Genomic DNA, 23,824 nt, shown 5'->3' on the forward strand with positions numbered 1-23,824 from the left:
GAATGCATTTAGAATATGAACGGTCAAAAAAATGTCCATGGACATGATACTGCGTTGGCGCACTATCTTGGTCGGCTTCTTATGGATGGAATCACTATTATCCATGGGGATCTTTACATATTTTAGAAGATATTATTTGGGATTTTTCTACCATTTTTAGGCATTTTACAGCGTTTTTATGCTACTGGACAGTTGTCGGCCTGATACAGCTGGTCGACCAAGTCTCATGAGGAATATATAAGGGGTGCTCACCCTTCCCCTTAGTTTTTATCTCATTCTTGCATATCTATTGGAGGTCATTGGCTATAGAGACAGTCTCTTATGCTTGTAAGCACCTACGGGCTTCCCTCGTGCTCATTTTCAACAATAACAAATTGTTCCTAGCCTTCTACATTTTGTGGTTTCAACCTACAACCTGTGTTTTCTCATTCTTTCAATAGCCCTCTCTTCGGGCTCTGGTGGGTCTCTGTGAAGAAGACAATGTCCCTCTCTATGCTTATACCATGCAAGCAGACGGCCACAGCAGAAGATATAGCCGGTCTTTTTCTCCAACATTGGTATCCAGTTTGTGGTTTGCCACGGACCATTTCTTCAGATTGGGACACAAAGTTTACATCTCACTTCTGGTGAGCTCTGTTTGACAACTTTGGTACCAAATTACAATATTCAAGTGCATTCCATCCCCAGATCAATTGGCCAAACCGAGATTTACAATCAGTTAGCTTTCGATGTGCTTAAAGCGTACTACCATGATCGATAGTCAAAGTGGGAGCTGCATCTCTCATTTGTACAGGTGATTCATCTCTCATTTGTACAGGTGATTCATCTCTCATTTGTACAGGTGATTCTCAATGTGCTTAAAGCGTACTACCATGATCGATAGTCAAAGTGGGAGCTTCATCTCTCATTTGTACAGGTGATTCATCTCTCATTTGTACAGGTGATTCATCTCTCATTTGTACAGGTGATTCTCAATGTGCTTAAAGCGTACTACCATAATCGATAGTCAAAGTGGGAGCTTCATCTCTCATTTGTACAGGTGATTCTCAATGACACTCACTCATCCAGTGTTGGTAGAACTTTGTGTACGAGGCAGTCTTTAGTCAAAGATGGTCCCATAGACCCCACGTCCCTATTTGGGATGCTGCTCTATGAGATGATGACTTGCCCATGCCCATGCCTGTATACTGCCCATTTCCTCGCCTTTTCAGCCTCCTCCACCTTTGGGCATGTTTTCCCGTCTGTGATCTATGAGGAATAAATTAGTCATTTATCTAAAATTTTGACTTCGATAGTTTTTCTGAATTTTCTCATTACCATCCTAGAGAATATAAAACGGTATAATTTTCCTTCACCGAGTATTTACTTATTCATTTTTCCAATATTCATGGGATTTAAACATAGGATTAAAGTGAACTCTTATTTTGGTAAAAAAAATTCTTTTATGTATCATTTTATGCATAAAAATCAATATTGGTGAAAGCAAAACTTTTGTAATAAAAAAATCTTTTATGCATAAAAATCAATATTAGTGAAAGTAACACTTTTACAATTAAAAAAATTCTTTTATGCATCATTTTGTGCATAAAAATCCATTTGAATGAAAGTAACACTTTTATAATAAAAATATTCGTTTATGCATCTATCTATGCATAAAAATCCATTTTAATGAAAGCAACACTTTTATAAAAATAAAAAATATTCTTTTATGCATCTATTTATGCATAAAATCCATTTTGATGAAAGTAATACTTTTATAATTTAAAAAAATATTCTTTTATGCATCTATTTATGCATAAAATCCATTTTGATGAAAGTAATACTTTTAAAATAAAAAATATTCATTTATGCATCTATTATGCATAAAATCCATTTTGATGAAAGTAACACTTTTGTAATAAAAATAATAATCAATATGCATCTTTCTATGCATAGCATTTAATTCTATTGAAAATCACTCTTTTATAATAAAAAACTAATCAATATGCATCTTTCTATGCATAGAACTTAATTCTATTGAAAATCACTCTTTTATAAATAATCAATATGCATCTTTCCATGTGCATAGAATTTAATTCTATTAAAAATCACTCTTTTATAATTAAAAAAAAATCAATATGCATCTTTCTATGCATAGAATTTAATTCTATTAAAAATCACTCTTTTATAATAAAAAAATTATCAATATGCATCTTTCTATGCATAGAATTTAATTCTATTAAAAATCACTCTTTTATAAAAGAAAAAAAAACAATATGCATCTTTCTATGCATAGAACTTAATTCTATTGAAAATCACTCTTTTATAATAAAAATAATCAATATGCATCTTTCTATGCGTGAAGGAAAATGACACTTTTAGAATACACAAACGATGGGGATTACTCTTTTTGATTACTAAAAGATAAAATTTATTTCACAAATTTTTAGAAAATTTTGCCATAGCCTCCTTTGTATGGCTAACCATTTTTCAATTAACCTTAATCTACTAAGGAATTATCCCCAATTGGTTTAAAGCATTCTAAACTAATCAATTTTTACTTTTAAGTGAAAAACAATATGAAAAGTTTAATTCCAACAATTAGATCACTTAACTAGGATAAAGAAGGGGTGATTTTAAGAATGAGAGAGGGGGAAAGCCTTTCCAAGAAGGCATAGCATCTGTTTACCATTTTAAGATAACAAACAACTCACAAAACCATTAAAAGAATAAGAAAAAGTTAGATTTCTTACTTACATGAAATTTTGGGAGCTTTCCTTTGGCTTCATGGTTTAAGGGATCTACTCTTGTTTGCAACAATAGTGGCCACTAATGCTTTAGAAGAGGGAATGGTCAAAAACTAGTAAATTATTAAGAAATTCACAGTTCTTGGCTCGTGGGTGGGAGGAGTAGAGTAACAGTGCATAAAACACTATTAAGTTTCAACAAAGGGGGAGGCTTCCATTTAAAGGAAAAAGTGAGCTTCTAACCAAGCAAACTGATTCTAGAATTTTCCAGATCAGTTTGGTCAATTTTTGACCATTTTTAGGTCATTTTAGCTTACTTTTTGGAACTAGACTTGAATTAGGAGAGAGGAGAGATGAAATATCTCGATTTTTGATAATTTTAAACTCCACCACACATGTGAAGTAGGCACCTCCTTCATGAGGGGGGAATTCCCATTGTGAGGTGTCAAAAATCCATTTTTTTAGTAATTCCTTTGGTCCTTAGTCCATTCTTCATCTTATGTGAGTATTTACTCATTTTTGGGGAGATTTTCTTTATTTCTTCTATTTATCTTCTTCACACATTTGGATGAATCTGATTGGCCCCTCAAAACCTTAATTTAAAATTTTTCAAAAATCTGGACCCCAAGGATAAGGCCTCTTGATACTTAATTTCTAATGCACTTTTTGAAAATCTTTTTGAACTTCTATTTCGGGGGAACTTATTTTAATAAGAAGAGATATTTTTCCATCCAAAAATATTCGAACTCTGAATAACCTCTCTCTAGAACATTTTCTCTCTCCAAAACAGGTAGAAACAAGATCTTTTATATTTCTGAAGAGGGGATTGATTACAGGGGAAGATACTAGACATCTTGAGAGGCTGGGGAGGAATCTTAGATTCTCTCCCACTTGAAAAACGGGAGATGTCCTCATCTCGCAAACTGGGGATAATCCCGCAACAGTTCATCGGCTTCTGTCTCCCAGGTGGCATCTTTAAAAGGATAGAACTTCCATTTGACCAATAATTCTCTCAACATTCTATTCCTGAGAACCTTTTCTCGAACATCAAGGATTTCTTAAGATTGGAGTTCCATCTGCCCTTGGGTTGAAGAAGTTAAAATTTCATCATCAAGTACATGATTTGGACTTGGTACATACTTTTTAAGAAGGCTGACATGAAATACATACTTGGTACATACTTTTTAAGAAGGCTGACATGAAATACATTATGTACTTTGAGATTAGGAGGCAAAAGAAGCTCGTAGGCTAAGTCGCTTCTTGTACTTCCCAAGAGATAGAGAACTTCTTTTGGGGCGTACTCGAATGAAGACCATATCTGCTTCTTCAAATTTTTTGTCTGTCCTCTTCTTATCTGCATTCTTATCTGCATACTGCTTCTGTCTATCCTAGGCAGCTTTTATATCTTTGCGAATTGCTTGCATCTGGTGCTCCATGTCGTCAAGCATCTGTCTAGACATCTTGACCCTAATCAATGGGTCAGACCAAGTTAATGGAGTTAAGCAATCTTGTCCATATAGAGCTTTGAAAGGACTCATCCCAATACTTCTGTGAATAAGAAGCATTGTAGGTGAATCGACTAGGTGCAGATAGCTTAGCCACTTCTTGGGTTCCTTGCCACAGCATGACCGAATTATATCTTCGATTACTTGGTTCACCCTTTCAGTTTGACCATCAGTCTCAGGGTGGTAAGCTGTGCTGAGATCCAAGAAAGTTCTTACTGCTTCAAAAAATGCAGTCCAGAATCTTGACGTGAATTTGGGATCTCGATCACTTACTATTCTTCTGGGTAGGCCATGCAATCTAAAGATTTCTTTAAGGAACACTATGGCCACATCCGCTGCAGTGTAGGTTTCTTTTACTGGAATCAGATGGGCAACTTTGGTTAGTCTATCAACTACCACGAAGATGGAGTTGTAACCTGATTGCACTGAAGGTGATCCAACAATGAAATCCATACTGATGCATTCCCACTTCATCTGGGGGATGTCTAATGGATGTAACTTCCCAGGCATTTTTACTCTCTCAGCTTTGACTTTCTGGACAGGTCAGACATTGACGTACATGATTAAGTACATCCTTTTTTAGACCAGGCCAAAAGAAGCTTTTCTTCACAGACATGTAGGTTTTGATGAAACCTGGATGTCCTGCAACAATAATGATGTCATGTGCTTTATTCAGAATTTGACCCTTAGCTCCCTCATCATTGGGAATGCATCGCCTGCGACGATTATAATACATAATTCCATCATCCAGGCACCCTTGAACTCCTGTGGAGTTTTGCTTTCCTGCATAAGTAGGGCAGCAATAGGGCCAAAGAATCTATCCTGCATGATCTTCTCTCTTGCTTCAATAATCAAAGGATTTGACACTACAGTAATTGCAAGCAAGGAGGCTTTTCTGCTGAGGGCATCTGCTACCACATTTTCTTTGCCTGGGCGGTACTTGATTTCAAAATCAAATTCCTGCAAGGTCTACATCCACCTTCTCTGGTGCATGTTGAGATCCTTCTGAGTGAAGATCCACTTTAAGCTCTGATGATTTGTCATCAAAGTGAATCTTTGACCCAGTAGGTAATGTCTCCACAACTTTAGGGCATATAGTACTGAAAGTAGTTCCAGGTCATGGACAGCATAATTTCTCTCATGCGTTTTGAGTTTTCGGGATTCATAGGCCACTACATGACCTTCCTGCGCATGAGTGAACCTCCCAAGGCAAAACCATTGGCATCAGTTCCTACCTCAAAGGGAAGAGAGAAATCTAGCAGCTTCAGAATGGGATTGGTTTTACCAAGGCGGTCTTGAGCTTATCAAAAGCACTCTGGCACCTCGCAGACCATTGAAACGGGATATTCTTCCTCTGACTTCTTTCACTGTCTTTGGTTCAGGCCAATCTATGACTGCTTGGACTTTCACGGAGTCTGGAGAAATTCCATCTTTGGATACTAGAAAGCCCAAGTATTCAACATGGTCGGTAGAGAAAGTGTATTTGCTCTTTTTTGCAAAGAGTTGGTGCTTCCTTAGAATCTCAAGAACTTTTCTGACATGAGCTTCATGGTCAGCTGCATTCTTTGAGTAAATCATAATATCATCAAAGAAAACAAGAACAAAATCATCCAAGTATTCTCTGAGAATGTCCTGCATTAAGCGATTGAATGTAGCTGGGGCATTTGTCAATCCAAATTGCATGACAGTGAATTCATAATGCCCATACCGAGTATTGGCTGTCTTCGGGAACTAACATTTTGTACGTGTGCAAGGCTATTGGTGTACGTGTGCAAGGCTATTGGCTGAGCTCTGGGGGTCAATTCTATGACATGATCTACTCCCCAAATTGGGGGCATCTCTGTTAATTCTACTGGGAATAAATCATCATATTCACTTAACCATTCAGGTTCTTTAGCTTTTAACTTTGAGTCTACCGGATTCATTTTGGCAAGATAAATGCGTTGCTTCTTTCTAAGTCCTTTTAGTAACTTAGAAGCTTTTACTAACTACAGACTAGGGGATCCTGAAATTTCGGTTCCTTGAACTTTGTTTCCATGAAGGTCACGGAAGGAGATGGTTCCATCAGTGAGAATCTCAGCTTGATTTTTGTGGAGCCAATCCATTCCAAGGATCTCGTCAAAAACTCCCAAAGGTATAACTCTAAACTGACAGCCAATTAAATTCCCATCTAGATTGAACTAAATACGATCTGTCTCAAGGTGAGTGAAAAGAATCTTCCCACTTGCCAATTCAACTTGCATAGGTTTTCTTGATTTCTGATCTAAGACTAGCTTACGCAAGCATTCAAGGGAAATGAAAGAATGAGTACTGCCTGAATCAATCAAAAGCTTAAAAGGCTTACCCTGATACTCAGCTGGAGTATGAATGACGAAGAATTAGCGGTTTGGCCCTTGGTTTTCAATTGCAGCATAAATCTATCCTCTTTCCTCTTCCACTATTTCTGCAATTGTGACTGCTCTGGCGGCTGCAGTCTGAGGCAAGACTCTTTCTCTTTGGTTGCCCCAGTTCTGGGGGAAGGAGTTCTGAGGCTACTCTGGACAGAGGTAGACGGCTGAGCTGGAGTTCTTTTGGGATTTCCCTTATTTGGGCGAGATGGACCTTGATTTGACTGATAGAGGAAGGGGTTGGTCTTTGCACTCTCGGTCCTTGACTTCCCTATCCCCTTGACATGGCAGGAGTTGGGCAGTCTTTTAGCTGGTGACCAAAACCCTGACATCCAAAACATATGTTCTCACTTCTGAGCTCATCCCTCTGAATCCTTGAAATAGGTGGGGCTCCTGAGAAAGTGTTATGGGGGAAGGGTCTTCCTTCACTCCTGAAACTTCCCGCATCCTGATTCTGATTTGGGCCTTGCTGCCTCTTAGGGGGAGGAAAGTTTGAAGTACTTCCCGGGGTTTGGAATCTTTTAAAGTTAGAGGATGGAGGCTTTGGCGGGACCTTAACAACAAAGGCTTTGGCAAAGTCCTTTGCCATTCTTACTGCTTCGGACATTGAGAAAGGTTTGGCATTCTTTACTAAGGTGTCCAATGGCTCGTTCATTCCTCGAATGAACCTGGCCATCAGCTGCTCTTCATCCAACTGAGGGGAATATTTGAGGAGAAGGGCAAAAGCTTGATGGTCCTCTTCAATTGTCCGGCTATCCTGCTTTAATTCCAAGAATTCATTCATTTTAGTTTCAAGGAAGCCCGGAGGACAAAACCTCTTTTTGAGAAAAGCTTTAAGATCGGTCCAGGTCTCGGTATTCCAGTCAGACGGTTAGTCTCGGAGTGATTCCTCCAAGCGACCCTGGCCGTTTCCACAATCTTTAACCTGGCCGTTTCCACAATCTTTAACCTGGCGAGAGCCATCTTGCTTCTCTCATTGTAGCCAGTTACCTCAAAGTATTCCTCCATTGCTTCAATCCACTTTTCCACTACTTCACCTGACTATTCCCCTTCACCCTTAAAGGGATCAGGTTGGGATCTGTGCAGGGCTTTTCAAACATCCAGATCTAACTCTTCGTCATCGGTTAAAGGATCCGATTGCCTTGCACGGGCCGCGCGCCTCATGACTCTGACAAAACGAGATTTTCGTCAACTTAACTTTGACAACAAATTTATGATTATTTAATTTTTACGAAATCTTTATTCTTTAAACAAATAATTATTTCATCATACTTCATGAAACAAGATTAACCATATTCACAATCATGAAAACAATTTGGAATTTTTTTACAAAACATCATTTATTATCAAAAGTTTTCGATATATACATAGAGCAGCACGGCTCCCAAAATCATTGCCTCAATCATATTCGCATAAAGAAGCAAAACTGCAAAGGAGACATGCCATGGTACACACGATTCATTATAGAAAGAGATGCTGTAATTCTATCTCAGGGATAAAGCGGCTAAGAAGCCTAAAAACTCGGCATGAAGTTGTGAAGTTCCTGGGTGAATGATCAAAGAGTTGCACATGCTGAACAAGCCCTAGCCTTATCAGAATCATGGCTAAGGAAATATTCTGCCTGAGCCTCTAACACTGAATGGTACTGACATTAATACATCGTCCTCCATAGAACCACATATACCGACATCGCTCAAGAGGATCAGGAAAGTAAAGACTCTCAAAATTACGTGCGAGTCTAGCAGAGTTGATGAGGTGGTCGAATGCAAAGGCTATCATATCTTGACTCTGGGAGAGTTCAAGAATGCCAGATAGATTCGGGGTATCCATCTATAAATTTCCAATCCAATTTATGAGTTTTCAAGTATTAACAAGCGAAAACATAATATTAACAAGCGAATATATTTTTTTTTCTAGATTTACTTTACAATTCTTAAGCAATTTCTGTTGCTGTTATGTAGATTATAACAGCGCTCTGATACCAAACTGTGAGATCCCACCGCCCCCTCCGTGCACCGCGGACTCCCGAATTGTTGGCAGCAGTGGAAGCAGCTCCGTCTTGCGCGGGGCAGGGTTTCCCACTCGGGCCTCGCCCTCGAATGTCCAGACACAAGACTAAGCTAATGGTCATTCCGAAAACTGAAACCGGAAAATTTCCCATGCTCGAAAAGTGGACACGATTCCACCAATTTGAATTTCTTAATGAATTTTTCTAATGAGGTCAAGACTGAACTAACCTTCATCTGAATAAACCGGATAGAAGGGAAACTATAACAGACTTAACTTGAGGCTTTTTTCCTAATTGAATTAGGCACAGCCATTGATCTATTCATTTGAGAAGTATTCAGGTTATTATTTAACTATTCGAGTTCTAAGCGTAATATTATTAATCAATTTTATTATTAAAACTCTATTGATTCCAGCCTAACCCCATTCGGCCCATGGGTTAGCCACCACCCAACCACTGGAATAGTAGAACCAGACAAGTACTCACCCACCCATAATTGAAAGCCTTCTTAACTTTTACTTTAGAATACAGATACTCACACACTCCTCTTTAAACTTTAATTTATAAAACAATCCATTGACAAACAATTACTGGGTACAGATGTCACAACTCAAAATTTCCATTCAATCCTTGTTTCTCACAAAACAGTATCACTCTAGACTCTCCATTGAGACCAGCAGGTCAACAACGAGATCCAGTAAGATTATAATAAGTTTCTCGTCATCATACATATATATCTTCCACGACATATGCATGGGTGTCCTCGGCACCGCGAGCCCGTGCATCGCCTAGTCAGAACCCTCCAGGATCCTCCTTAGTTGTCCTGGCACTTCACTCAGGGACCGCTTTGTCCGCTCTCGTCCATCGTACCGGAAGCGCACCATTTTAACCATACCGAGGCTGGTCAAGACTTGGGCAACAGGCTTTGCCCAGTGAGCCATCCTTTGAACACTCCCCGCCACAGCTGTTTTGCAACCGAACTTCCCTTAGAACACACACATACCAAATGCTCCCTCCAGCATTCTGGTGTAAGATAGTCCTTTAAGAAAACATTTTATGCAAGTTTTCAATTCTGATTTTCTCTTGAATACAATGAGTATATCTTAATTCCGTATCCCAAGGCTTCTAGACCACAGGTCTGGATTCCCAAACAGAATTTCTTGAATTCAGTAATCTTGATCCTCAGAACAAAATCAAAGGTCTCAACTTAGTTTCGGATTCGGTGGGTGATTTGAGTGTAAATTACTGAACTGGTCACATTGTCATTTCTTGAAACTGACGAAGGAGTTACGTCTTGGTCATAGTCTGATTCAGGGTTTGAGACTGGAAAGGTTCTCATTGAACTATTTCTCGAAGGTAATATTTCAATTACTACTTTACTGAATTCAAAACTAAACACGAATTCCTATGAGGAATAACTTAGTCATTTTTCTAAAATTTTGACTTCGATAGTTTTTCTGAATTTTCTCATTACCATCCTAGAAAATATAAAATGGTATAATTTTCCTTCACCGAGTATTTACTTATTCATTTTTCCAATATTCATGGGATTTAAACATAGGATTAAAGTAAACTCTTATTTTGATTTAAAAAAATTCTTTTATGCATTATTTTATGCATAAAAATCAATATTGGTGAAAGCAACACTTTTGTAATAAAAAAATTCTTTTATGCATCATTTTATGCATAAAAATCAATATTAGTGAAAGTAACACTTTTACAATAAAAAAACTTCTTTTATGCATAAAAATCCATTTTAATGAAAGTAACACTTTTATAATAAAAATATTCTTTTATGCATAAAAATCCATTTTGATGAAAGCAACACTTTTATAATAATAAAAATATTTTTTTATATGCATCTATTTATGCATAAAATCCATTTTGATGAAAGTAAAACTTTTATAATTTAAAAAAATATTCTTTTATGCATCTATTTATGCATAAAATCCATTTTGATAAAACTAACACTTTTGTAATAAAAATAATAATCAATATGCATCTTTCTATGCATAGAATTTAATTCTATTGAAAATCACTCTTTTATAATAAAAAAATAATCAATATGCATCTTTCTATGCATAGAGCTTAATTCTATTGAAAATCACTCTTTTATAATAAAAAATAATCAATATGCATCTTTCTATGCATAGAATTTAATTCTATAAAAAATCACTCTTTCTTAATAAAAAATAATAATCAATATGCATCTTTCTATGCATAAAACTAAAAATAATCAATATGCATCTTTCTATGCATAGAATTTAATTCTATTAAAAATCACTCTTTTATAATTAAAAAAATAATCAATATGCATCTTTCTATGCATAGAATTTAATTCTATTAAAAATCATTCTTTTATAATAAAAAAATTATCAATATGCGTCTTTCTATGCATAGAATTTAATTCTATTAAACATCACTCTTTTATAATAATAAAATTATCAATATGCATCTTTCTATGCATAAAATTTCATTCTATTAAAAATCACTCTTTTATAAATAAATAATAATAATCAATATGCATCTTTCTATGCATAGAACTTAATTCTATTGAAAATCACTCTTTTATAATAAAAATAATCAATATGCATCTTTCTATGCATGAATGAAAATGACACTTTTAGAATACACAAACGATGGGGATTACTCTTTTTTATTAATAAAAGATGAAATTTATTTCACAAATTTTCAAAAAATTTTGCCATAACCTCCTTTGTATGGCTGACCATTTTTCAATTTTTCTAATTTTTTTTCCATCTTCCTAGGGGGTGCTTCTCTGGCTTCTCCGAGCTTGCAAGCACATGTTTCTCCATATTATCAATGATTACATTCAATTCTAAATGTAGGGCCTCCCATTTTTGGGATCTCTTCATCTTAGTGCAAGCGAGAGAGAGAGAGAGAGAGAGAGAGAGAGAGAGAGAGAGAGAGAGAGAGAGAGAGAGAGAGAGAGCTCAGTGCTTTTTGTATGTGTGTATGTGAACTTATGTACAAAGTATGGTTTTAACTTCTAAAAGAAACATTGTCCAAATCTTAGACCTTTCAAAATGACACTTTAAACCAGAGAGAGAGAGAGAGAGAGAGCGCACGCGAGAGAGAGAGAGAGAGAGAGAGAGAGAGAGAGAGAGAGAGAGAGAGAGAGAGAGAGATCAAGGCTTTTTGTATGTGTGTATGTGAACTTATGTACATAGTATGGTTTTTAACTTCTCAAATGGACATTGTCCAAATCTGAGACCTTTTGAAATGAAGTTTTAAACATTATAAAAAAATTAATTTGTAAAATAAACATGAGTGTAAGAAGGTATTAAATACACCATAAGCATATATATTCTTTGCTCTTAAGTCACATCCTACATTGGGCTTGTTTCCTTTAAAAAACAAGCTACACAGTGGACAATTGGCTACAAAGTAACTAAAGAAGCACTAATTAGCTAATGTTACAAACAAAATCAAAAAGCTTACTAGCTAGGTGGTTGATTTTCCAGGAAGAATCATCTCCTCAAAGTCATCGTGCTTGAAACCATCACGTTGGCTGAAGAAAAACAAGTGAGGTAGTGATGTGTAGAGAAAACCAATGAGCTTATTGGGGCTAGGTAGCTGCTAGCTTTCTGATTTGCCAACCATCTAGTTAATATTGTGCTAGTTAAAGAAAAACTATTACAAAAAAGTAGCAAGCTTGTTAATCCTAAAAATCATTATGCTGGTTAAAGCAAAGCCATGATGTAAAGAAAACTAGCAAGCTTGCTAGTTGGTTAGTTGATTTGCCAAGAAGAACCATCTAGTTAATATGATGCTAGTACACACATCAATATGCTTTTGGCTTAAGATGTCCATAATTGAATTTGTTTTAAAACAAAATACATGTCATATGGCCACCACCACTCACTATGGTAGTGTTATGAATGCTAATATTTAGCAATCAAATAGTAGTTGTTAGCTTGTGTGTGTACACTACATGGGAACCACTGTTAGCCGCCATAACTCTTCACCTACCCTTAGCAGGCCAAGAGTTGCTCCCCTCCACATCAGACGCGACAGCAGAGCAACAAAGTAGCAAATCAAACCTTGAGTTGCACCCTTGCCATTCTTCATGTCTAAAAGGCACGGTGCATTTAAGAGGGGGTTCAAGTGGGATGGACGGCTGGGGGGGGGGCCCAATTTTGGGCAGGATCCCCGAAAGTAAACTAGGGCCGCCCGATAGTAAACTAGGGCCCCAAAGTAAACTAGGGATGTCCCACATAATAAAAGAATATATTAATATGGGCTGGATACACTAGCTAGCAGAAATTATAGCCTAATGGTAAGACTAGGGTTTCCCTAGCGGCACGTCGTGGGCTCAAATCCTTTCTTTTGCATTTTGAGACTTAGGCAAAAAATTTATAAGTCCAAACTCGGGAACTGGAGTAAACTAGGCAATATGACAAGCTCGACTTTACTACGGAGCGGCCCTAGTTTACTTTGGGGCCTTAGATCTAACTAGGGGAGGCGAAACATGACATCTTTTGCATTTTGAGACACAGGCAAAAAAGAATCTAAGTCCAAACTCGGGAACTAGAGTAAACTAGGCAATATGGCAAGCTCGACTTTACTGTGGGGAACGGCCCTAGTTTCCTTTGGGGCCCTAGATCTTTTGTAAACTAGGGGAGGCAAAGCACGACATCTCAAAAAAAACTTGGCGATCCGATGGCCCAAATCGGCCCCGCCCAAAGGCCCCTTAGCCGTAGATGCCACGTCCTTTTCCTATGTGTCCGCAGACTCTCCCTAGCTCTCAGACCACTCCAAACTTGAAGGGATATCACCTCATAGGCTCTTTACTACCAATAGTTACAAGCCCACAGCTAACTCCGAATGACTTTCCTCTTGAGGATGACTAGCTCTGACCTAGATGAAGTAGAATCTCTCTTTTCTGAGTGAACTAGCACTTCTAGTTGCTCACACCACACAAAATCCCATCACAATGGATACTCAATTGACAGCACCTAAATCACTCTGCTGCTACATAGAAAGCACTCAGAACATAAAACCTTCCTACTGCTAATAGTAGGCTAATAGCTCTGACTATCATACGAGGCCCAAAAACACTTCTTACACACTCAGACAAGTCAGCTCAAGATCCTCTTACTCCCAGATGATGGTTCTGATGTTCTACTTACACAGAACTAATTCTATATACTTTCTCTTCTAATTCTAACTCAGAATCAGTTTTGGCACAAAAGACACTTAATTTGCCCTCTCAGAGATCCCTTCTCCATCATCTCACTCAACTCAACACAAATAAATCATCAAGGCACAAAAACTCACCAAACTACAAAAAAACACAAGCTCAAAATACTCTACCCTTCATTCAAACCAAACAAACAATCTCAACAAGCCTGAGACCTTGGGCTTCAAAAAAAAGAAAGCACTAGAAACTTTCTGGATCTGCCACAAATAGACCCGCAACTTCAAACTTCACATCATCAAACCAGCTTTCAACTAACAAATAGGTATAGTCAAAGAAGTTCTAATCTGGATCACGTTTGTAAGAGAGGTTTTGCTTAGAGAATCCAAGAAACATCTTGGCTAATCCTTCGCTCGGCTACCTCCTTGTGCTTTGATCCAAACACTCCTCCCTCACTGCATCTGACTCTTCTTTGTAGACCTAGAAAGACATGTAGGCATCTCCAGCGTGCTACACTGAGACCTGCAAAAGCCCACACAACTGCAGTTCTTTCCTAGTGGTCTCTCCAACCTTACTGCTATCAACCACACTCAATTAATCACCCCTTTTCCTCTTCAAGCCCTGTTGTTGCCGCCTTTGTTCTCTTCTAGAAGATTATGCCGCCTGGCTTCCATGATTGCCCGTATTGCTTCTATTTTGGTTTAGCACATTTGCATTTTTCCTTTGCCTGCCACACGTCTTTGGCTACCTTGGATTCACACAACACTATCATACACACAATCTATATATACACACATCATGTTTGTGAGGGGCTTAGATTTCCCTCACAACATGCCAAACTAGAAATGCGCATTCTGAATGCATGTTTATAAGTTTGCAGATATCCAACCACACATGTTCATATCTCGGGATGCATGTTCATAAGTTTGCAGGTATCCAACCACACATGTTCATATCTCGGGATGCATGTTCACAATTATACTGGGCCACACATGTTCCTAGGTCCCGACACATGTTCCTAATGCCATGAATGCACGCTTATAAACCTTAGAATATCCAAGATCACTAAGGTCACCCCTATAAGAATGATATATACCAATCCATGATGCTCCTATATGGCCTACATCCCAAGATAGATCTATCTCCAAAATGGATCTAAGTACATATCTAGATCAAATGAAAATCTCTCTAGATCCATATGCATAATCCTCTCTCTTCTACGAGGTCTCACCTCAACAAAATTGTGGCTATGCTCATGTGCAATGCCTGACTACCCAAACATATGCACTAAACCTAAGTGAATGCTACCAGGCAGTATGCTATGAGAGCTAGGAGTAGAGATAGAATCATAGATATCCCCATGAATAGAAGACCTAAAAGAGTAGCCTGACTTATCTAGCACTAGGAACTTAGGTCTATGCTCCTCATCAACATGTAAGGTATCATCATCCCCAATCTCAAGCATGCCAATGGATGCATCACTAATCAAAAATTGATCCACATGATAGTCTAATGCATCCATACCTCCTAATGCATCACTATGATTGACTGGAAAGTAGGTAGACATAGGCGTATCATCAATCATAATGCTCAGAATGTTCACTACATCCCTCCCATCAAGATCATGCCCACATGATCTAACTCACACACATTACTCTCACTATCACTATCGCATGCATCATCATCATGTGCATATGTGTCAGTGGCATCATGTGCACATGTATCAATCATCATTTGTATGTGTGTACGATAACATCAATATCATCAATGTATGTTTATGTGATACAACAATATCATCATGTGTATGTGTGCATGATACATCATCATGGTCATCTAAATCTAAGTCGGCATAGTCTACATCCTCGAAAACATAGTCGTAGAGGCTCAAGAGTGTGGGACACTCAAACAAGGAAGACCCATCCCATGTGAACAATGCCGCACCATCTATATTAAGGTGGCACTGAAATAATAAAATCGCCATGACCACAACATGTGGACCATCTGTCATGTACACTCACCTCATGAAACAAATACCTCGAGTGCCTCAAGCTCAAATAACCACCGATGGCATGAGTAATCTGCCGCATCATAGCATGAAGTCGGTAAGTAAAGGTCTAGAGGTCTGAGTCTCAAAGTGCCAAAGGTATACGTCAAAGCGGCGAAAGATATGTGAGACAAAGCACAAAATGGCAAGTCAAAGTAGCGATCCAGTAACCACAAAGATAGTGCCTTAGCTGATCTCATGCAATTGGGATTAATAATAGAATTAGGATTAGCCACAAAGATAGTGCCACAGCTGATCTCATGCAATTGGGATTAATAATAGAATCTAAACTGTATACAGAGTGTTGATCATAAGAGGGATATAGGTAATAAGAAACACCCATATCTACATGTAAACACTCCCCACAAAGCACACAATATGTGTAAACACACTCACAAAGCACTAAGCATGTGAATAATACCCAATGAAAGCTTAAAATGTACGAGCACTCCACAAAAAACTATGCTCGTGTATGAACAAGATCCAAAACCACATAGGAATCACCACACAAGTGCCCAAAATCATGCAAATCCACACCACAAGGTAGGGCATGTGTGAACACTCCCAAATACACCAAATCGGCCCAATGTGTGTAAATAACCTCATCGAGGCTCACCCCATGTGAACAAGCCTCAAAACTACCACATTGTGCATGAACAACCTCCTCGAGGCTCAAGGCAAGTGAGCGAACTCAATCATTGCATGTGAACAGCCCAAATCCATGTATCACTGTGGATGTGAACTACCCTTTGCTCCCAAAAAAAAAGGTAGATGAGTAAAAGTGTGGAATGAAAGATTAATGGCTGGGATATGTGAATAAAGAGACCAAAGGATTAAGTGGAAGGTGGACCAAAGTATAGAATGGCTCCCTTTTCACCTCACACTGGCAGCAAACCCTAAACTGATAGAGCTATTAATGTTTTTATCCTCCTTCCTCACTTCTATCGCTAGAGCAAATAGGCTCAATCTCTCCTGTCTGTGCTAGAACAAACAAGCTGCCTAGCTCTCAGAGCCATCGGATCGCCAAAAGTAAACTCGGGCCGAAAAAAAACTCGGCCTATAAAGTAAACTAGGGATCCTAGTTTACTTCACAAGCCGAGTTTTTTTTGTGACGTCCGCACTTGGCTTGTGAAGTAAACTAGGGATCCTAGTTTACTTCACAGGCCAAGTTTTTTTTTGAGATGTCGTACTTCGCCTCCCCTAGTTTATAAAAGATCTAAGGCCCTAAAGTAAACTAGGGCCACCTCGCAGTAAAGTCGCGCTTGCCAAATTGCCTAGTTTACTCCAGTTCCCAAGTTTGGACTTCTAATTTTTTTGCTTAAGTCTTACCATTAGGCTATAATTTTTGCTAGCTAATGTATTCGGCCCATATTAATATATTCTTTTGTTATATGGGGTAGCCCTAGTTTACTTTGGGGCCCTAGTCTACTTTCGGGAATCCGACGGCCCGGATCTACCTCGCCCAAAATCGGCCCCCCAGCCGCCGTCAATCCTACTTGAACCCCTCTTAAATGCACCATGCCTTTTAGACACTAGGCTCGTCATAGCCCAAAGCTTAGGCTTCACCTTCGCGCTTGATTTAGCGTGTCTGCAATCGAAACCCTAGCCATGGCGGTCGAGACTGAAACCTTTGCCTTCCAGGCCGAGATCAACTAGCTTCTGAGTCTCATCATCAATACCTTTGCCTACTTGCTGTTGGATTTGGACCACACCAAGGTCTACAGTTCCGGGAGTAGATTTTCATACCTCTGAAGATGTGCTGCAGCGGCGGCGGGTAATCTTTCCGGGCAACCGGCAACCCACTGCTGCAGTTCGGGACAACCTGCACTCCGAATTCCGCCAACCCGGATTCCATATTTCTCCGCCACCCGGACTGCCTGGAATACCGCTTCAGGATGCAACCCGGACTGTTCACTCCGATAGCACTCCGCAAACCACCACCTAACCGCCACCCGGCACCCGGAGGCTCATTCTGCACATCCCGGACGCTAGAAACAGCCATGCAATTCGGACAGTCACCTGACTCCGCGCCCTCCCAGACTACTATTTCCGGTAGAAACCCCACGTTTAGATTCCGGACTACTCATTCGCACTTCCCCGGATTGCCGTTCTCTGCCTCCACCCACGGCGTGCTAACCCCAACGCTCCCAGACTAGTTAATCTAAAAAGTGGAAAAGTCCTCCGCTTTCTAACCAAAAGCCACGTGAAGCACTCGTCATCATTCAGGTAGCCAGACCGCCACCCAAACCGCGCAGCAAGCAAGCGAGAGGTGGCCTGGTGAAGAACACCATGGCACTCAACACGCCAAGCAGCAAACAGCAACAACCGGACTAAGGTTTGCAAGACAAAGAGAGGTGCATATCTGATGCTGCTATGGCCTTGCGAAATCTAAGCTACCGGAGTTTTGAGACTTGCTGGCAAAAAGGATAGCAGTGGCATCACCACGGAACTGTTCGCTTGCTACCCCGACACCTACCTAGCCCTGAGAGTACCCCGACACCTACCTAGCCCTGAAAGCACTCCGTACAGTGTGTCAATCCAGTGATCGAATTCTACAATATGCTACCCGCATCACCCAGCTGAGTCTGCAACCATAAGCCACTGGAATGTGGGTTCCATCCCGTAGTAGACTGGAGCAGTCCAGATTGGTTAACTAGAAGTCAAGGTAAGCAACCCGATTCCACCAGATCCGTATGCAAAGTATGCGTTGTAAAGTCAAGTAGCCCTCAGTAATGGGCCAGAAAGCATGTAAGCACTTCGACAGGTAGAAGCATCGGTCCAGTGAATGTGTGACTTGCAGGCAATGTGGCTAACATGGCCATCGAACCAATGATTGCTTGTACCTTGATTGCTTGTACCATGTATTTGGCCAATGCGGATTCCAGGGTCACATCTCTTCTGTGTGCCCACATGCATTGTTGGAACAGTTTGAGAATGTGCAGCACCAATGGCTCAAGCGGAAGCATGCCCGCCGCGAAGTTGACCGCCTTTTAAAAAGTAAAAAGGATCTCAAATGGTTTCTCAAAGATACCGCCTTAGCACCGGAATGGCACCCTCGAAGAGGAGACTCCTTGTTGCAGGATATGGCATGGATGGTAATTGCAACCAAAAACTTCTTGTCTAATGTCAAGCATGCAATTGCAACCCTTGAGGATGAGGACACTAGTTCGAACAGCAGTCCAGAGAGTGACTCTAAAGCTTCTGATGCTAATCCAGATGCTCATTTTATGGTTGCCCTCATAATGGAGCAGATATTTGACCATCCAAATAAGGAGCTTTTGGCTGCCTGGAATGTCCTTGAAGAGCAAGCAGCAGCCCATTGATTATATTCCCCATGTTAGTGATGGTACATGGCATAAGTTGAATGAGCAGCCCATCCCTCTTCACTCATGATGAGGATGATGCTATATCACTTCCCGAAAGAAGCCCATACCAATGATGAAGTAGATGTATGGCACATGTTCTCCCCAAGCGGGGCAATAGAGGTCATGAACACTTGGGCTAAAATGTTTCCAAATTCCAGCTTTGTACCTCCTACATACCGACATCCACATGATTTATCTGGATTGGGTTTTGGCCTAGCCTTGGAACCAGTATTGCCAAATGGACAAAGTCCCCATGTGACGAAGCAAGATTTTGCAGAGTCTCCATCCTATGCACAATTGATGGGGGAATTCCTAGATGATCCGGAAGAGGAGGCTCGCTATAGATACACATCATGTATGTGGGGAAGGGTTGCTTTGGGATCCTTTCAATTTGTTTAATGGTAAGATCCTTTCAATTTGGTTAATGATAACCCGAAGGCATTGGCAACCCACATAGAGATGCCCCAAGGGCATGCAGCATTGGTGGATGCCTATGATATGGTTCATGGTGATTTTGTTGACCTAGTGGTTCATCCAGAAAATGTGGTGCCCAGACACAACGAAGCGAAATCACCAAAGGTTAGCCACAAGAGCCAACCAAAATCTTAATATGCAATAAAAAATGCTCAAAATCCCGATGGATATGGTAGGGATCTTACCTATATCCTTGCCAAGCGGAAAGCTCTATGTGATATGCATTCCATAGAGTCATGGTCATCAGATACATGAAAGGGGGAGGAGGACGGAGATGTCCATGCCACTTCCTTGAATGTGCATTTCCTTGAACCCCCATATTCTCATATTCAGGCTATTGTGGATCAGGATGATCTAGTTTCAAGTGATGAGAAGGTTCTCATCAAAAGGTTTCTTACCAAAGCACAAGAGGTGTTTGATACACTATTGGTCCAAGAAGCATTCTCCTAGAATGCTTTGATCTCTAGATATGCTAATAAAGGGCTCAATAAGGAAGCACTGGATTGCTTCAAACAAGTGCAAAGTGCCATGATGGTGGAAGGAAGAGCAATGGACAAAGACAACCTACAAGGAGATTTCTCGGATGCTATAGTTGCCATGGAGCATCATGTTAGGGATGAATTGCTTGTATGTAGTCTTAAGCCTGTTGTGAGTGAGGAGCACCAAACTCTTTTTGAGATCAAAGATAATGCTGATCTACATGAGCAAAGGTGGCTGGAAAGCCCCATGACACCAAAGATGCAGCTCAAGCAGCATCATGGTTACTGGATCATGCTCAAATGAAGGAGCAAGATGCAGCTCAAGCAGCATCATGGTTACTGGATCATGCTCAAATGAAGGAGCAAGATACATACATGATGGATGCTCACATGAATGATCAGGATGGATGCTTTGAAGATGCTCGGATGGATGAGCAAGACGGGTTGCAGCATCATGAACCCATGGTGGATGAGGAAGAGGGTGAGGCAGTGGAGGAGCTGTGTGGCCGAGAGAGCCCGGGAATGCCCTCACATGACGACACCCCTCAAACAAATATGCAAGACAGCATGGAGGACGATCTCTAGGATGCTTTGATGCATCAGGAAGAGGGTAAGGCAGTGGAGGAGCTGTGTGGCCGAGAGAGCCTGGGAATGCCCTCACATGACGACACCCCTCAAACAAATATGCAAGACACCCCTCAAACAAATATGCAAGACAGCATGGAGGACGATCTCTAGGATGCTTTGATGCATCAGGAAGAGGGTAAGGCAGTGGAGGAGCTGTGTGGCCGAGAGAGCCTGGGAATGCCCTCACATGACGACACCCCTCAAACAAATATGCAAGACAGCATGGAGGACGATCTCTAGGATGCTTTGATGCATCAGGACAAGGGTGAGACAGTGGCTCTGCGAAAGCCCAGAAAAGCCCTCACATTTCAAGATCCCTTGGGGATGGATAAGCAGGTGAATACCCAGAATGCAGCTTATGCTCGGATGATGAACAGAGGAGATTTAGATTATCCAGATATTAGTCTTAGCCATGATAATGGGATGGTTATGTTGAAGGTTGAGAGAGCATGGAAGGATCATGGAGGCCGAAAGAGCCAGGTGATGCCCTTGGATGTCTCTAACCTTGCATCAAGTTTCCCACATGGTGTAGATAGTCCGAAAAATCCAATTTCCAATTTCGGTGAAGATGATGACATAGGGTAGTTTGACATGTTTCTTGCCATGATGACGGTGTGCCTATCCATGGTGATAGCCTTGCAAAGGTTGATGCAGCTTGGTCTGACACCCTGCGGCAAGAGGATGTGGATCATGTAGATAATGCTTGTATGCCAGATGTAATAGAGCAAGGACTGAGTATTTTTGTTGAGTCTACACAGCATCATGAAGATGTGGATCAAGTGCTTTATTGGCTGATTATGCACACACTCTTGTGCTATTTCATTGGCTGATTATGCACATCATGAAGATGTGGATCAAGTGCTTCATTGGCTGATTATGCACACACTCTTGTGCTATTTCACATATTTCTTTGTGCCATGTTCATTGAGCCGAGCTCGAGGTGTTGTGCCATTTGGTGTACATCAACATGTAGCAGATGCTGGAGCTTCATCGACATATCTTTTTGATGGGGGTAGGGTTATGCCGACCCCTTGTCTACTCTTTGCCAATGGAGTGTGGACATTCTTATGACCACATGGTTCTATGTTTTCATTTTTTATGATCATGGTTGGATGGTCTTGTATCTAATGGGTTCCCAGCCCTAGCATGTTGCATTGTACTTACACTAGATACATGTTGTGTTGTGCACGACACTAGCATGACCCTATGATTGTGGGTTCGACTCATCGGATTGGGAATCCAACCCAACGGGTGTGCCAAGTGTTAGCCCATGTGCGTGCACTGCATGGGAACCACCCTTAGCCGCCATAACTCTTCACCTACCCTTAGCTAACACCCTTCACCTACTTTTGGGTCAGCACCTACCTTATGATGGTGTGATTGTTGTAGTGTGGGTATTATTCGTAACTATGGATTTTTGGGAGAGTGTGGACACTTCTTTGGTTTTCTCTATCTTTCTTCTTTTGTTTTCTCTGTTAGGGCAAGAGGCCACTAACAGTAGTATAAGATACATCTGGCTCCTTTGGACACATTTTTGTTTTCAATCTTGTAGTTCATGAAATGTGAGGCTTCCAATCCTCTTCTTGGTTGCTATCCTCAGAACTAACCTTCTGGGATTTTCCTTTGGTTCATCCCTTGTGTATGGCTTTGTTTCATCTTCTTCGTCTAGATAGAGTCAATTGAGGTTGGTTCATCCCTTGTGTATGGCTTTGGTTCATCTTCTTCGTCTAGATAGAGTCAATTGAGGTTGAATTCATGGGATTATCATTAGCTAGGGCTTTAGCAATCTCATTTCAAGTCATCAAAACTTGACTTCTTTATGTGATCCTTCCAACTAGAACATAACTCCTTCAGTGGCTCTTAAGACTTTGACATATTACAAATAGTGCTCTTCATCATTGAGGCTTGATGGGTCCCTAGCAGGGATTTCATTAACGTCTTCACAATTTCGTGATCACGTTAACAAAACCTGTTGTTAACATAAAAATTCTTGTGATCACAATGTATATTCACGGGCATTTTTTATGACCTGCAAAAACCTTCTCTGCCAGTAATCCCGTCGGGGAAATAAGATTTCCCGGCGGGCCCGCCGGGAAAACCCATTTTCCCGGCGAACAAATAAAAAAAATAAAAAAAATAAAAAAAAATAAAAATGATCATGTTCACAGTCATTCTTACCATTTTTGGGCCTTCTGGACTCATTTATGATGTCAAAAGTTCAAAATTCTTGGCACAAAAAAAGTTTTGTATAATTTTCTGGCCTTAAGTTCAATTGACACACCAATTAAATCTAACTATATATACATCAATTGACTCAATTGTCCATGACATCATTGCACTCAATTGAGCCCAATTGGACTCAATTACACTTGATTTACACTCAATTGATATTAGTTGGGTGTCAATTGTGCCTAATTCGACGCAATTGAGCCCAATTTACACCAATTTGCATAAATTGGGTGTAAACTAAGTATCAATTGAGTCGAATTGGACTCAATTGATAATAATTGGATGTTAATTGATATTAATTAAGCCTAATTAACTTCAATTGGGTGTTAATTTATTACAATTGGGTGTCAATTGATATCAATTGGGTGTCAATTGATATCAATTGGGTGTCAATTTATTACAATTGGGTGTCAATTGATATCAATTGAGCTCAATTGGGCTCAATTGCACTCTCAATTGACACTCAATTGGGTGTTAATTGCATCCTATTGTGCTCAATTGAGCACAATAGGATGCAATTAACATTAATCGGGTGTCAATGGATCATAATTGATATCAATTGGGCTCAATTACACTCAATTGTGTGATCGATTGTGTGTCAATTGATGTCAATTGAGCCTAATATGATACAATTGAGCTCAATTCACACCCAATTGGATGTAAATTGAGTGTCAATTGAGCCGAATCAGACTCAATTGATAGCAATCAGGTGTTAATTGATATCAATTAATATTCAATTAACATAATTAAAGTCAATTAAGTCTAATTGACTTCAATTGGATAATTTGGGTGTCAATTGAGCTCAATTGGACGTAAATG

Source organism: Cibotium barometz, chromosome 21 (assembly GCF_041138505.1).
Source record: "Cibotium barometz isolate CiBa-2024 chromosome 21, ASM4113850v1, whole genome shotgun sequence".
In the NCBI taxonomy this organism is placed as follows: Eukaryota; Viridiplantae; Streptophyta; class Polypodiopsida; order Cyatheales; family Cibotiaceae; genus Cibotium; species Cibotium barometz.